This window comes from Bubalus bubalis, chromosome 5, assembly GCF_019923935.1.
Source record: "Bubalus bubalis isolate 160015118507 breed Murrah chromosome 5, NDDB_SH_1, whole genome shotgun sequence".
Taxonomy (NCBI): domain Eukaryota; kingdom Metazoa; phylum Chordata; class Mammalia; order Artiodactyla; family Bovidae; genus Bubalus; species Bubalus bubalis.
In genome coordinates, this window is record NC_059161.1 from 119,071,237 (window position 1) to 119,084,160 (window position 12,924).

General features: G+C 44.9%; 1 pseudogene; it reads right to left on the bottom strand.

Annotated features, from left to right (window-relative positions):
• Nucleotides 1–769: 769 nt before the first annotated feature.
• On the bottom strand, nt 770–11,599 carry LOC102390744 (annotated as a pseudogene).
• Nucleotides 11,600–12,924: the final 1,325 nt, after the last annotated feature.

Below are 12,924 nucleotides of genomic sequence, written 5' to 3' on the forward strand. Positions count from 1 at the left end.
CTCGATGAAGTACCTCACCCAAACTCCCCTGGAGGAGAAGCCCAGTGATAAGATCGTCTGAGATGGGATGAAGACAGTCTATTTCATTATCTCTTATAATTACTCCGAATGAGGAGTTGGTGTAGTTGGTGGGTCATCACAAACTCTTCCATGGCCTAGACTATCTCCTAGTTGCTTTCTTCGGGGCTGCCTCTCCCCAGCGTCAGTCATGTAGTTCTGGAGGAAATTGACAATCATGTGTGCTGCTGGGTCAGGGCCACAAGACCATGTAAAGCAAATCATAGGACCCCATGGCCCTGCAAGGATGGCTGATCTAGGACTGTACATGTGATCCTAGGTTGGTCATTCAGAGAACACCCTCAAACTCTGATGTCTTCAATCTTTTCTTTCCTTATTGGAGATGCCTTTGGGATATAAAACCCTAGGGCAGGTAGCTTGGACTTCCTCACTGGGTGTAGAAGCCTTAAGGAAGAAACTTGTGAGGCTAAGGCCATCAGAGAAGAGGGAATGAAAGAGTGAGAGTGTGAAATAAAGAACTGATGACTTCTGATTTCTTGGGTCCAGTCACTGAGATCTTTATATTCATTCCGAGTCTTGTGTCCTGGATTCCCAGAATCATTTCAGAGAGTCTTCCCTTTCCTTGAAGCCAGTTGGAGGTGGGCTCCTCTCAACTGTGATTCAGACTTTGTTTTAGATCCTTCTGCATCATTGTACACCTCCCAGACACAAACAGAGGTACCCATTTGTTTTAGCACCATTACGAGTGAAACCTTTTATTTTTTATTGAGAATAGGGTGTGCAGACCACCAAATACAGTTCACCAGCATCCTGGGCAGGAGTACCCGAAGTGTGATATAGTGTTTGCTCAGAGTGGTCTTACTGATTCCTGAACCACTCCAAGCATTTATACTGCATGTGCCAGGCCAGTCTTATCATTTCCTTGATCAAAGACTGAGAAATACAGCCTCAGGAAGACGTCGCCCAGGATCCAGATCTCTGTAGATGTCCTCACTTTGTTCCCGTTAAAGGTGGTATAGCAGTGGCCTCTAGAATCCTGGGGGAGTCAGAGACACACACCAGTCAGACTGGGCCCTTATGCGCTACTCCCACAAATATCTAGACCCAGCACAATTCTTGGTTTTATTTCCCTCTATTGGTAAGTATCAAGGGATTTTTCTCATTAGCAGGGGATATGAAAGTTCATCCACACCAAAAAGGGCCAAGTCATGAGGTTGCCATGAGGAAGTGTGTGGGGGAGGAGAGGACTGGGAGTTGGGGACACAGAGGAATGATAAACTGCCGGGGTCCAGCCCCGGTTGATCCAGGGTATTCGAAGGGGAGATGGCTTCGGTGAGGATCAGGATACAATAGCTTCAATTAGATATTAATTAGAGATGTAAAGAGTAATAGGATGAGGATAGCTCAGCAGGAAAATTCAGTGGAGAAAAGAGGCTGAGTAGCTTGGTTTACGCGGGAAACCAATAAAACTTCAAGACAAGAAGCTTGCACCACTTACGTAGGCCACAGGCGTCCTTCCATCCTCCCAAAGGAGAGGAGACACTGGGGCCTCCCCGGTCGGATCTTAGAAGCCCAGGCATAATTAGTAAGCATGGCGGGCTCCATGCTCTGGATGGAGACTCAGCCAGAATTTGAGAGAGAGAGAGACATGGGGAGACCAGTATTTTGAGGAACTGATCCCAATTCTTTATTTCCCAGGGTCTGTTTTTATACACTGAGATGTTATACAAAAGTCACGTGGGGACAGCAGTCCTGACTTTTATTAAAGTCAGGTGCTTCATACAAATGTATACAGAGGTCTTAGGGGTGTTACATCATCTTCTGCCCAGGGCGGCCTGCTGACAATTTATGACCCTCTCCTTGTGACAGAGGTCAGTCAACCAGAACACTTATTTCTCCAGGGGTGATTATTTGTGAAACAGACGCCACCCAAATAAAGTTACATTCCTATAGGGTGAGGGTGTAGTGGGTTTTAGTTAAGGAAATAATTTACTTAGCCTAAAGTCTAACATGATTTATATCAAAGGTTAATATTTATTTCTTCTATATATTCATTAATGTGTGTAAAGGCAGGGGATGTGGAGACTTAGCAGTAAGCATTAGCTCAACAAATGAAAACCCTTCACCAATACAATTTCTAATCAGCCCACTATACTTATAGTTTTCTAACTTCTCTAAAGAACCTGTTTTTAGAAGGTTTAAAGCATCTCGTGCCTCTCACAGTTGGGAGGCTGTGAGTAATCACATGTGGCTGGACAAGCCTGTCATGCAGGCTAGAGAACCTTCAGAGGAGTTTGTAAGTTGAAACACTCCTGTCATGCCCAGGAATTATTATTAACTGGAGCTCTAAGTTAACTCCTTCTCCAAAAGAGGTGGTGGGGGACAGCCCCCCATAAAGTCAGAGGTGTAGGTGAGCGCACAAAGTAGTAAAGTAGGCAGGCTCTGCTTATGGGGGTAGATGCTCGAGGATTTCCAGGGGGACTCCTGAGGCTCGATCCCGCCTTTGTGTATGTCGAGCCTCCTTCCTCATGACCTTTGCCATGGGCGGAGTGCCTCCTGCAGGCTCCCCGCAATAAACCACAAAGTCCTACTGAAGAGCATAAGGAAATATATTAAATATCCAGTGATAAACCACATGCAAAAGAATAAGAAAAAGAATATATATTTATGTATATGTATAACTGAGTCACATTGCTGTGCAGCAGAACTTAACGCAACACTGATTTTAGCCACACTTCAACAACATTTTTAGAAAAGAAAACGAGTGTCCATAGTTCTCCTCTCTCCCTGTTTATTTCACTATGACTCCTGCTCCTTGTTTTCTCTGCAGAGAATGCTCGTTCTCCTCCTCCATCCCCAAAATCCATCCTTTATTAAAAAACTTCATTTTTTTTAATTGGAGTATAGCTGATTAACAATATTCTGAGCTTCAGGTGGACAGTAAATAGACTCAGCCATATGTATCCATGTATCCTGATCCCCAAAATACCCCTCCCATCCAGGTTGTCATATAATTAAGCAGAGTTCCCCATTCTACACAGTAACCCGCTGTTGGTTATCCATATTAAATAGAGCAGTGCACATTGCTTGAAGATTTAACATAGGAAACCTGGGAAGCCTCCTTTGGCCCACACTCACCCTTTTTGGCCACTCCAGGCTTGGTTGGGTAACTTACTCTGGTTCCCCAACCCCAGCAGTCACTCTGTAGCCCTCATCACCCCTAGTAACTCCCCAGTGCCCCAGTGCAGAGCACCTTGGGATGCTATTTGCATGGAATCCAGTGCAGTTTTGCCTAGAACCAGGCAACCCTCCATATGGCTCCATGACTTACAGTTTAAAATTCCTGAAATTCCCTCCCTTCCTCAAAGTCTTCTTTGAGCCCATCAGCCTGCTCTGAAATCCCACAGGGAGCTGACATGAAGCCTCCACCCTGTGCCGGGGCTGAGCAGTCACTGTGCACCCTTTATTCACATTAGCACCCAGACTCCCCAAAGAGGGGTCAGGTAGCCTTACTCACAAAGGGGACACCTGGCCAGACCTAGTGGATGATGAATCCGAGAACTAGGATGACCAAGTAACTTATCATCCAAACCAGGAAAACTGCAAGAAGGGAAGGGAAACTGTTAATCCCTATGGTGGGACAGCACACTGAGACTGTCCCCAGCCATTCTCTTTGTCACATGACTTATTTCAAGGACTGCTAGAGCTGACTTTCCGTGTTCATCCATCTGAGGGTTTAGATTGAACTGAAGCTCTTTGAGCACTGAGGACCTGAGTGATCCCCTCTCCTTGTGACTCCCACCATGCCAGAATGGCGTGGTGTGTCCACATTTATTTCAGGATGATCACTGTCCCAGATGGCCCTTTACTTTCAAGTGGTTCGTCTTGTGGCAATCTCTGGCTAGCCCCAGGGCTCAGCAGCATCTGCAATAGTGTGAGTTGGCCTGCAGAGGGCACCCTCTTCCAAGCAGCAGCCCAAGGGTTCCTGCAAGTTCCTATTTGAGAACCACCCCTCAGGGTTCTACCCTCACCTTGAGGATGTGGGCTTGAGCTGGGACTGGGTAGTTGAAACCATTAATGGTGCAGATAATAGAGGACAGGGTATTGACCACAAAACATGAACTGTAGTGCTGTTAGAGAGAGAGGGAGAGAGGTTGGCCCTGGAGATGCTTCTTGTGTGTGGAGACTGGGAGTGACCCTGGGGCATGACCCTTCACCTCAGAACCCTGTGGCGTGGCGCCGATGAGCTTCTGGATGTTATTGACCAGTCTTCTTGGGCCAAGGATCAGTGATGTCCTGGTATCCACAAGGGCCTCGCAGCTGCCAGTACAAGCAATAGCCTTTCTTTTCATGGAGATGCTGAAAGACAGTGTGACAAAGCAGGCATCAAGGTCACTCTGAGATTCCCCAGAGCTGCCCCCTTCCCGACTTCTTCTAAACAGCCCTTTGTCTCTTGCCCTCTTTTCCTTTGCTCCTGACATGGTACCTTCCTTGACATTCTTGAACGCAGTACTTGAATACACCAGGCTCTTTTGCACCTTGATACAAGCTGGTCTTCCTTCCTAGAGGAGCCCCCTCCCCTTTGACTAGCAAATTTCTTCTCATCTTCCAGATTCCATCTTAATTGTCATGGTTTCAGGGAAGTCTTTCCCCAAGTGTTTATCAGTCTCCTTTCTTGACAGTCTCTGTAGACACTTCCTCATGTCTAGCATGTACCAAAGTCACAATTCACTATGTGTGTGTCTCATTCCTTGTGCATCTGCCTTCTTAGATGTGAGGGCAAGTTTTATTTTCATTGCCTCCCTAAAGTGCCTGGCACACAGTGGATGCCCAAGGCTTGTCTGTTTAGTGAGTGAATGAATACTCTGAAAATAATGAATGAGAAATATCCAGAGAGCTGCATCTGGTGGGGAACAAATAAATGGGTCAATCGCAGAGTGAAGATGGAGATTCACGATGGCAGCAGATTCTCATAGTGGTGGGAGAGAGGGGCTCCTCTGGGAGAGGGTATCTGCTAGCACTGCTTCTACAACCAGCTCAGACCCTGAGACCTGGCCAGGAAATACATGACTAGCCCACAGAAACTCCAAAGGATGGGGCACCATTTGTCTGAGGGTATCACACAGAATCCTATCAATTATGCCTCTTGTCCTCAGGTCACTCCTGGATCCCACCTTCCTGATCCTCTGTAATAGCCCCTACCCCACTGTGTGCCCATGAATGTGAGGTGCTTTTTTTATTATTTGCTTTCAAGTCTTAAGACTTCAGCAAATCTTTCTACACTGCTCAGTAGTTGCTCCCTTAGGAGACCAGTTATCCCCATTTGCTCAGGATTTCCCTTGTTTTTAAACTGACATTTATCTGTACTGAGAACTTCCTAGGTCCCAGGTAGCCCTGGACACTTGGTCATCTTATGCCTATGTTCAGGCTGGAGAAAATCTCTCTGATCTTCTGTTCACCACACTGTAGAGTCCTCTAACTATGCTCCACACCCCACAGGGAAGTGGGTGCAATCCTTTCCCAGCTGTACAGAAATCTCTGGACCCTTTTAGGACCCTGGTCAGAGCCCTGGTAAGAAAGCCTGGGGATTATCAACCCATTGGTTGTTTGCATATCTATCTGCTTGTGTGTTTGTTTGTATATGTGTTTGTGTGTGTCTCTGTGAATGCTTGTGTGTCTCTAACTAGCTATTCATGTTTATATGTGTCTCTGTGTATGTTTTTATGTGTCTGCTTGTGTGTTTACATGTATCTGTGTGTCTGTCTCTGTCGTTGTGGGTGGTATATATATATATATATATATATATATATATATATATATAACTATGTGTCTGAGAATGTATTTGTTTGTGTCTGCCTGTGTCCATGTACAGTAGCAAGAGCATCACTTGGGCTGACCCTCAGATGGAGAGGCTTACTGGTCCATGTATACAATCCAGTTGCCTGCTTGGATCGATGGTACCCAGTTGAGTGCCCCCTAGTAGTAGGATTTATCCACCCCAAAAAACATCACCACACTGCCTTTTGCCCTGCATATGTTGAGAGAAGAGAGGGGTGGATCCTTGTAGGACAGTAACAACAGCACTGAGAGCTGTTCTTGTCCACCCATCAAGGCCCTAATAAGGTCCCCATGAACAGATGCAGATATCGAGTCTAGGAGTGATTGAGATCCAGACCGAGGTCGGTTACTGGCTAATGAGTGGCACAGAGGAAGTTAGAAGCTGAGTCACCTGGCTGGGCTCCGTCCGCTATATCTACTGAAGATGCGCTACCTCCTGAGACCTGAGTGCTCAGTCATACTCAGAGAACACGGTTCTGAAGCATAATGGCTTTTTCATTGTCCAGCTTGTCATTTTTTCAGGAAAATCAAGGCCTGGGAATTCTAAGGATGTGGGTTCAGGTCACCCAGAGTTGGCTCCGCTGGCCTGTGACCTCTACTGTTCAAAGGGCCCCACACTCAGAAGGGACCCCACCTCTGCTCTCCCTGTCTTAAAATGCCTAGTATTTCTTGAACAAGAGGTCCCAAATATTTGTTTTGTGTCCCACACATTCATTTTTCACTGGCTCCTACAATTTGGGTAGGTGGTCCTTGGTTCCCAGTGGAATGCTAATGAGGAAACAAAGATATCCACCATCCTTCTCCTTCCTTCCTTATCAAATTCATAAGCAAAGTGTATTGCTTTTTCCTCCAACTTGTTTCCTGCTGCCTTCCATTAATCTTCCTCCTCACTCACCCCCACTAGACAAAGTTACTGGTTTTGAGCCCAGGAGCAGGGTTGTGTTCCAATAAAACATTATTTATAAAAGCCAGTGGTTAAGCCACGTACAACCGTGGAGGTATATTTATCCTGGGATAGATTATCTCTGAGGATTCTTCTTTATAAAGTGTTCTATACTTTTTGTGCAACTGAAAGCATCTCGCAGCTAATTTGGAGAAAGTGATTGTCCATCTCAGACTTACTTGCTCAAGTAGAAGGCAAAAACAGGCTCATAAATGGCACCTTGATTCTTCAGGTTGTCAAAGAATGGGGATAGCTCCAGAGACGGATTTGTTGGGGTAGTTCAAGCCCAAGATGCCATCAAAAAGTGCACCCTCACACCCATATTCCACACGCTTAGACCGAACAGCTGGTCAGTGCTTACAAAATCCCCAATCTGTGGGAGAGAAGAGTGTTCCCACTTACAGATGCATGAAGTGGGGCCAGGACTGGAATGGGATGCATTGTCATTAAATTCTCAGAGAAAAATTGAGGCTGGGCTGTGTATTTGGTGGACCTCAGATGGTTAGACAAAGCTGGGAGGGGAATTTGGGTTCCATTTGTCAGAGGCTGTGAATTTTAAAACATCTGCCCCTCTGAAAAAGAGCACCAGAGTGCGTCAAATTGGCCTTGTGGCTTCTGTCCAGGTGGGGCAACCAAGAGTCAGGCCAGGACCCATTGGTACCCCCTTGTGGACAAAATGAGTCGAGAGCAAGTTAGCCTTCTCTGGCATCACTATGACCTAATGACAGGAATGGACTGAATTCTCTGTAAATTACTGTGGATTCTGCATCTGTCCAGTAAGACAGAAGCCAAAAACACAATCTTGCTTGCAGGGGTCTATGAAACTACAGCCTGGGAAATTCACTTTTGGGGATGTGTGTATTTGTGTTAGTGTGTATGAGAGAGAAAGAGAGAGAGGGGAACTACGCAAGCACTTTGGGGAGGCAGACCATACATTTTGTTAGACTCTCAAAGTCACCCTAGAGTGAGAAGTCATTTATCAGGCCCCTTGATTTCTCTGGCCTCCAGTTTCACACTATGGATACCTGAAGCCCTTGACTGCCTCCATGGTCCTTGGATCAGTTTTTTCCTGTCCCTATACACCCTACAGCAACTTCAGTCCTGAAAAGTCAACCCAGCTCCACCTTTTACCACATGTGTAACCTCAGCAACCCTTGCTGTCTGCACCTCAGTTTCCTTATATATCTCATGAGCTAACCACTTGCTGTGTGGGGTTGTTGCAGGATTAAACGAATTATTACCTGAAAGTGCCTGAAACAGTCTGTGAATATAAAAGTGGGTGCTTTTTCCCCTTCTTTTCGCTTCCAGCAAAATGAACCTTGAACTGCTCATGGGCAGAGGAGCTTCAAGTCCACACCTCAAGTCACTCTCTGGGTTAGTTAATACATTTGCTCGTGTGTCACCATGGGCACTGCCTCCCCAAGGACAGGATCCTGTGGGTAAGATGGCCAATATCTATGGGAGTTAGGCTAGGAGGGGTCCTGCCAGATGGTCCTGCATCTGTTTTGCAAGAAGTGGTCACTCCATAGCCAGTCCTGACTCAGCTCTTTACACATTACCCAAATGGTGTCATAAGCAAGAAATCCCTTTATGCTCCCAGATCCATAGGTGATCCTGAAAGTCTTTTGGGTAGGCTGAAAGGTGGAAGACTTGTAATGTCTGAACCTAACTTGTGTAGCTGCAGACACAAGAGATGAGTGTCATCATGTGCCAAGGGTGGAAACAGGGCTGCAGGGCAAGTGAAGGATGGTCCGGGTAGGGGTGTCTGTACTCACAACAGGCTGGACTGGGGCAAAAGAGGGAGGGCACCCACAAATCAGATGAGCCTGTGTCAAAGATAACCTGGGATTCCTGAGGGGGTATTCCAATGGTGATGTTACCCATGTAGAGCATCTACAGGTAGAAGGAGGGAGTGGGTTAGTGCAGAACTGGCTACTCTATTCCCACACTGATATCTCCCTCTGGGTGTCATATATTTCTTGATGAAGTGGTACCTCCTGCATTGGAAGCACAGAGGCATAACCACTGGACCTCCAGGACCATTGAACACCCAGGAAAGTCCTGGTGCCTTCATTTGAGAAATTCTGTAGTCTCTTCAAACCCAGCCTTAGCACCCCCTACTCCAGGAGGTCATTCTTGATCAACCCCAGCCACTCCCTGTAAACTCAAACCACATCCAATCAACACCACACAAGTGACCCTTTCATTTGACATGTATTTACTCTTTGCCTATCTTTCAGGCTGACATGGGCATTCTTGAAGACAAAATAAGCCCTTTTTCTAATCCAAAACAAGTAAGCATAGATTCTTATGGCCTTACACAGAATATGGGTTCAGTAGCTTTTTACTGCTGTGGTTCTTGCATCTCTGGAAACTGAATTCCTCTGCCTGGTTATTCACAATTGCTTTGCAATTGGTTCTACCTACTGATCAGAGATGGTTCACTCTTCATCTATAACTAGTTGACTCCCTTAGTTCAGAAGGAGCTGCTGCTGCTAAGTTACTTCAGTCATGTTCGATTCTGTGCAACCCCATAGACAGCAGCCCACCAGGCTCCACCGTCCCTGGGATTCTCAAGGCAAGAATACTGGAGTGGGTTGCAATTTCCTTCTCCAATTCACGAAAGTGAAAAGTGAAAGTGAAGTTGCTCAGTCGTGTCCGGCTCTTAGCGACCCCATGGACTGCAGCCGACCAGGCCTCTCTGTCTTTGGGTTATTCCAAGCAAGAGTACTGTAGAGGGTCGTCATTGCCTTCTGCTCAGAAAGAACAATCTCCCTCAAACTAATGACACATCTTTGACAAAGAAATGGATATTTATCTGCCACCTGGTAATTTCTGGGCCCAGTCACCAAGAAAAGAGTTGAAGATGATAGTGTCTTCTCCTCTGCATGGGGCCCCTCTGGCCCAGTGTTTCTGCCTCCTGCAGGAGCCCCAGCCCCAACATCCCACATGGCATCCCCAGATGAGCCCCAGTGCTAGGCTAGAGCACCAGGGGGCGCTGTGGAGCACCATACTCCCAAAACACTCCATCCATGATGTTTCTCAGGGGGTGAATAGTTATATCTGAGCCACGAGAAGAAATCTGAGACAGTCTGTAAGCATGTTCTTTCAGGAAATTGTTCAGCATGTTTTTGTCACTGCAGGTATTTCTCATGATCTTCACTTTCCTTAGAGATATTCTTTCACCGAACATTTGACAAAGAAAACAAAGAAGATGCTCCATTTAGCTGTCAGTGTTAAGGTATAACTGTCATTGTAATGGCACTATGTATTTTCTAATAATTTTTATGAGTCATCTTATTATAAGAATTTTATGCATATTCCATGGCAAAGACATAGGTTTGAATAAAGCTTCTGTTCTGTAATTTTGGGTAAGCGATATGACTACGTGGGGTCTCAGTCTCCCCTTCGGTAAAATGGTGGAATGGAGAGATTCAAACCCTATAAATAGAATATCTTGGGGATAAGTGAAGTGATGGATATAAGGTACCTGATAAATAGGAAGTCTCAACAATGACAGCCATTAGCATTTCTGTTGCCACCCATTGTATCCTTCTCATAGAAGCTCAGGGAAGGAGGTAGAAGGGGGATTCCTATCTCTTTTACAAGGGAGGAATTTGAAATGCAAGAGGCTTGTGAATTGGCTGTGGTCACACTGCTTGTCAGATATAAAACAGTGTATAAGTAGCTCTGCCAATCTTTCTCCAAGTTGAAAGAGAAGAGAGAGTTGAAAAAAGAAAGCAGGAGATAGGGAGAAAATAAGGAAATGTAGAAAATTAAAAGAAAAGTTAAAAGAAAACACCACAGAGAGAAATATACTCACAGAGACTTCTAAAGGGATGGAGAGATAAATGATCGTGATACATAGATGCAGATATAGACACACTGAAGTAGAGAGGGAACAAAGAGGACATGCTAAATAAAAGGTAGAAAAATGCTGTTCCACAGGACCACATCTACATCTGCATTGACTGTGCACTGAACAATTGCAAGGAGTTCCAATTTCAACAGGTCATGACATAACTGGACCCCAGAGTTGTGCAACTATGCAAATCTACACCAAGAACAGTGGGTCCCACAGTTCCTATAGCAAATTACTTATCAATAAGTAAGGGTTGAACTTTAAGACTGTCAGGGAAATATTCCATTCCATTCTAAATCTGATGAGTAGAAGAATAATCAGATGAAAAGAAAAATCACAGAAAGGAAGATGATGTGGCTTACAGTCTCCATACTTACATGACTATGCAATCTGAGAAGGCCACCAACCCGAGGAGCACAAGCCACTTCATGCTTCTTTCCTGGTTCCAAGTACTCAGGGAAGTTCAGGTTCTTAGCATGTAGTGGTGATGAGGAGCCCCTAGTTATATATGCTTTGACATGCTCTAGTTTAGTCCTTTAGGCCAATAATAGGTCTGAAAAAAACACAAAGGTCTTGATAAAATCTTTACCTTCATCAGTGTCCTTGGCAAGTGGACTTTGAAGCTTCATAGAATACAGAGAATTGAACTTTAATCTCTTCCTTGAAGGTTGGCTGGAAAATCAAACTGATCTGCATGGACATCTAAGAAGATGGAGAACCTTGACTACTTGGAGAAAAAAAAAAAAAGGTAAGAACATCATAAAAATGGATACTAAGGGCCATGCTCGACATTCGTGGTTTAATGTCATCTTCCTAGTTACTTCATGAGATAGGCATTGCTGTCTTCATTGGAGAGGAGATTGTTAGGAGGATAAGTTGTCAGATGGCAAAATGAAGACTCCAGTGACAGCCCAGGGACATACAACTGTCTTTAAGTAGTGGGTCTAATGGCAGACATCAGGGGGCACCTATGATGCCAGGCTGCATCAAAGATTTAGGGTAGACCAGTATTTCCATTATATGGTTTAAATATTGGAAAAAATGTCATACGAATCCACAAGATATTTTATATCATCAAACAAATGTACAAGGAAGAAATGTGTGCTAGGTTCTGGGTTAAAGGCTTCAAAGTCAAAGTTGATGAAGACAAAAGTAGTCTTTATCTTAAGAGAGCTAGCAGTCTAGTTCTCACACAGTCGTGGCCCTAGGAGGCTGGAGATATGATACTAGGACTAGGTGGCCATGTTGAACCCTGGGCCACACTGACCTTACCACTGTGAACAGCCTTTCCTACACTTCACCCATGCCAGAAAGCAGGCCAGTTGGCCATGTTTTCAAGAGAATTGGAAGTTTGGATATTGATGTACAATCTACTGATTTTAATGTTAGCAACTAATTTTTTTTTTCCAGAAAATAGTGGGAACAAAATCTGCACAGTGATGTGCTGGAATCAGCCTTCAGTCTCTGCAGGTTTTTACTTCTCACCTAGAGTTCGGAGTACAGTAGGGACAGAGAGGAATTTAATTCATGTCGGTTGATTTAAAAAGAGACTGCATACTGAACATGTGTGTTTCCTTTCTATTTATAAAGAAAGATCATCAGGTACATACAAACCGACAAAATTTAACTGCTGAAGATAAATGGATATATTTATGACATAATTTTCCCATAGGGTCTATGTCATGAAAAATTTTGTCTGCCAAACCAAACATACAAAAATAAGTTTGAAATGTCTTCCCAATCAAAGAAGACAAAACTACTGTGGCATCCAAAGTAAAGACAATCGTGTTTAATGACTCATCCAGGACTCCCAGGGCCTATTCCTGCATGAGATCTATCCATGCTTATCCTTTGAATACAACAGGAGCCTCTCCTTTTGCCAGGTGTGTTTAGATGGGGCACTGTGACTTAATCCTCATTGTTGCATGCTGTTTAAATTCAGTTGTCATGGTTAAATCCCAACAGAGGGAATATGACATCACTGACAAAGGATACACATATATGCCTTTTGAACTATGGTGTTAAAGAAGACTCTTGAGAGCCCCTTGGACTGCAAGGAGATCAAACCTGCTAAGTTGCTTCAGTCGTGTCCGACTCTGTGTGACCCTATAGACGGCAGCCCACCAGGCTCCCCCATCCCTGGGATTCTTCAGGCAAGAACACTGGAGTGGGTTGCCATTTCCTTCTCCAATGCATGAAAATGAAAAGTGAAAGTGAAGTTGCTGAGTTGTGCCAACTCTTAGCGACCCCATGGACTGCAGCC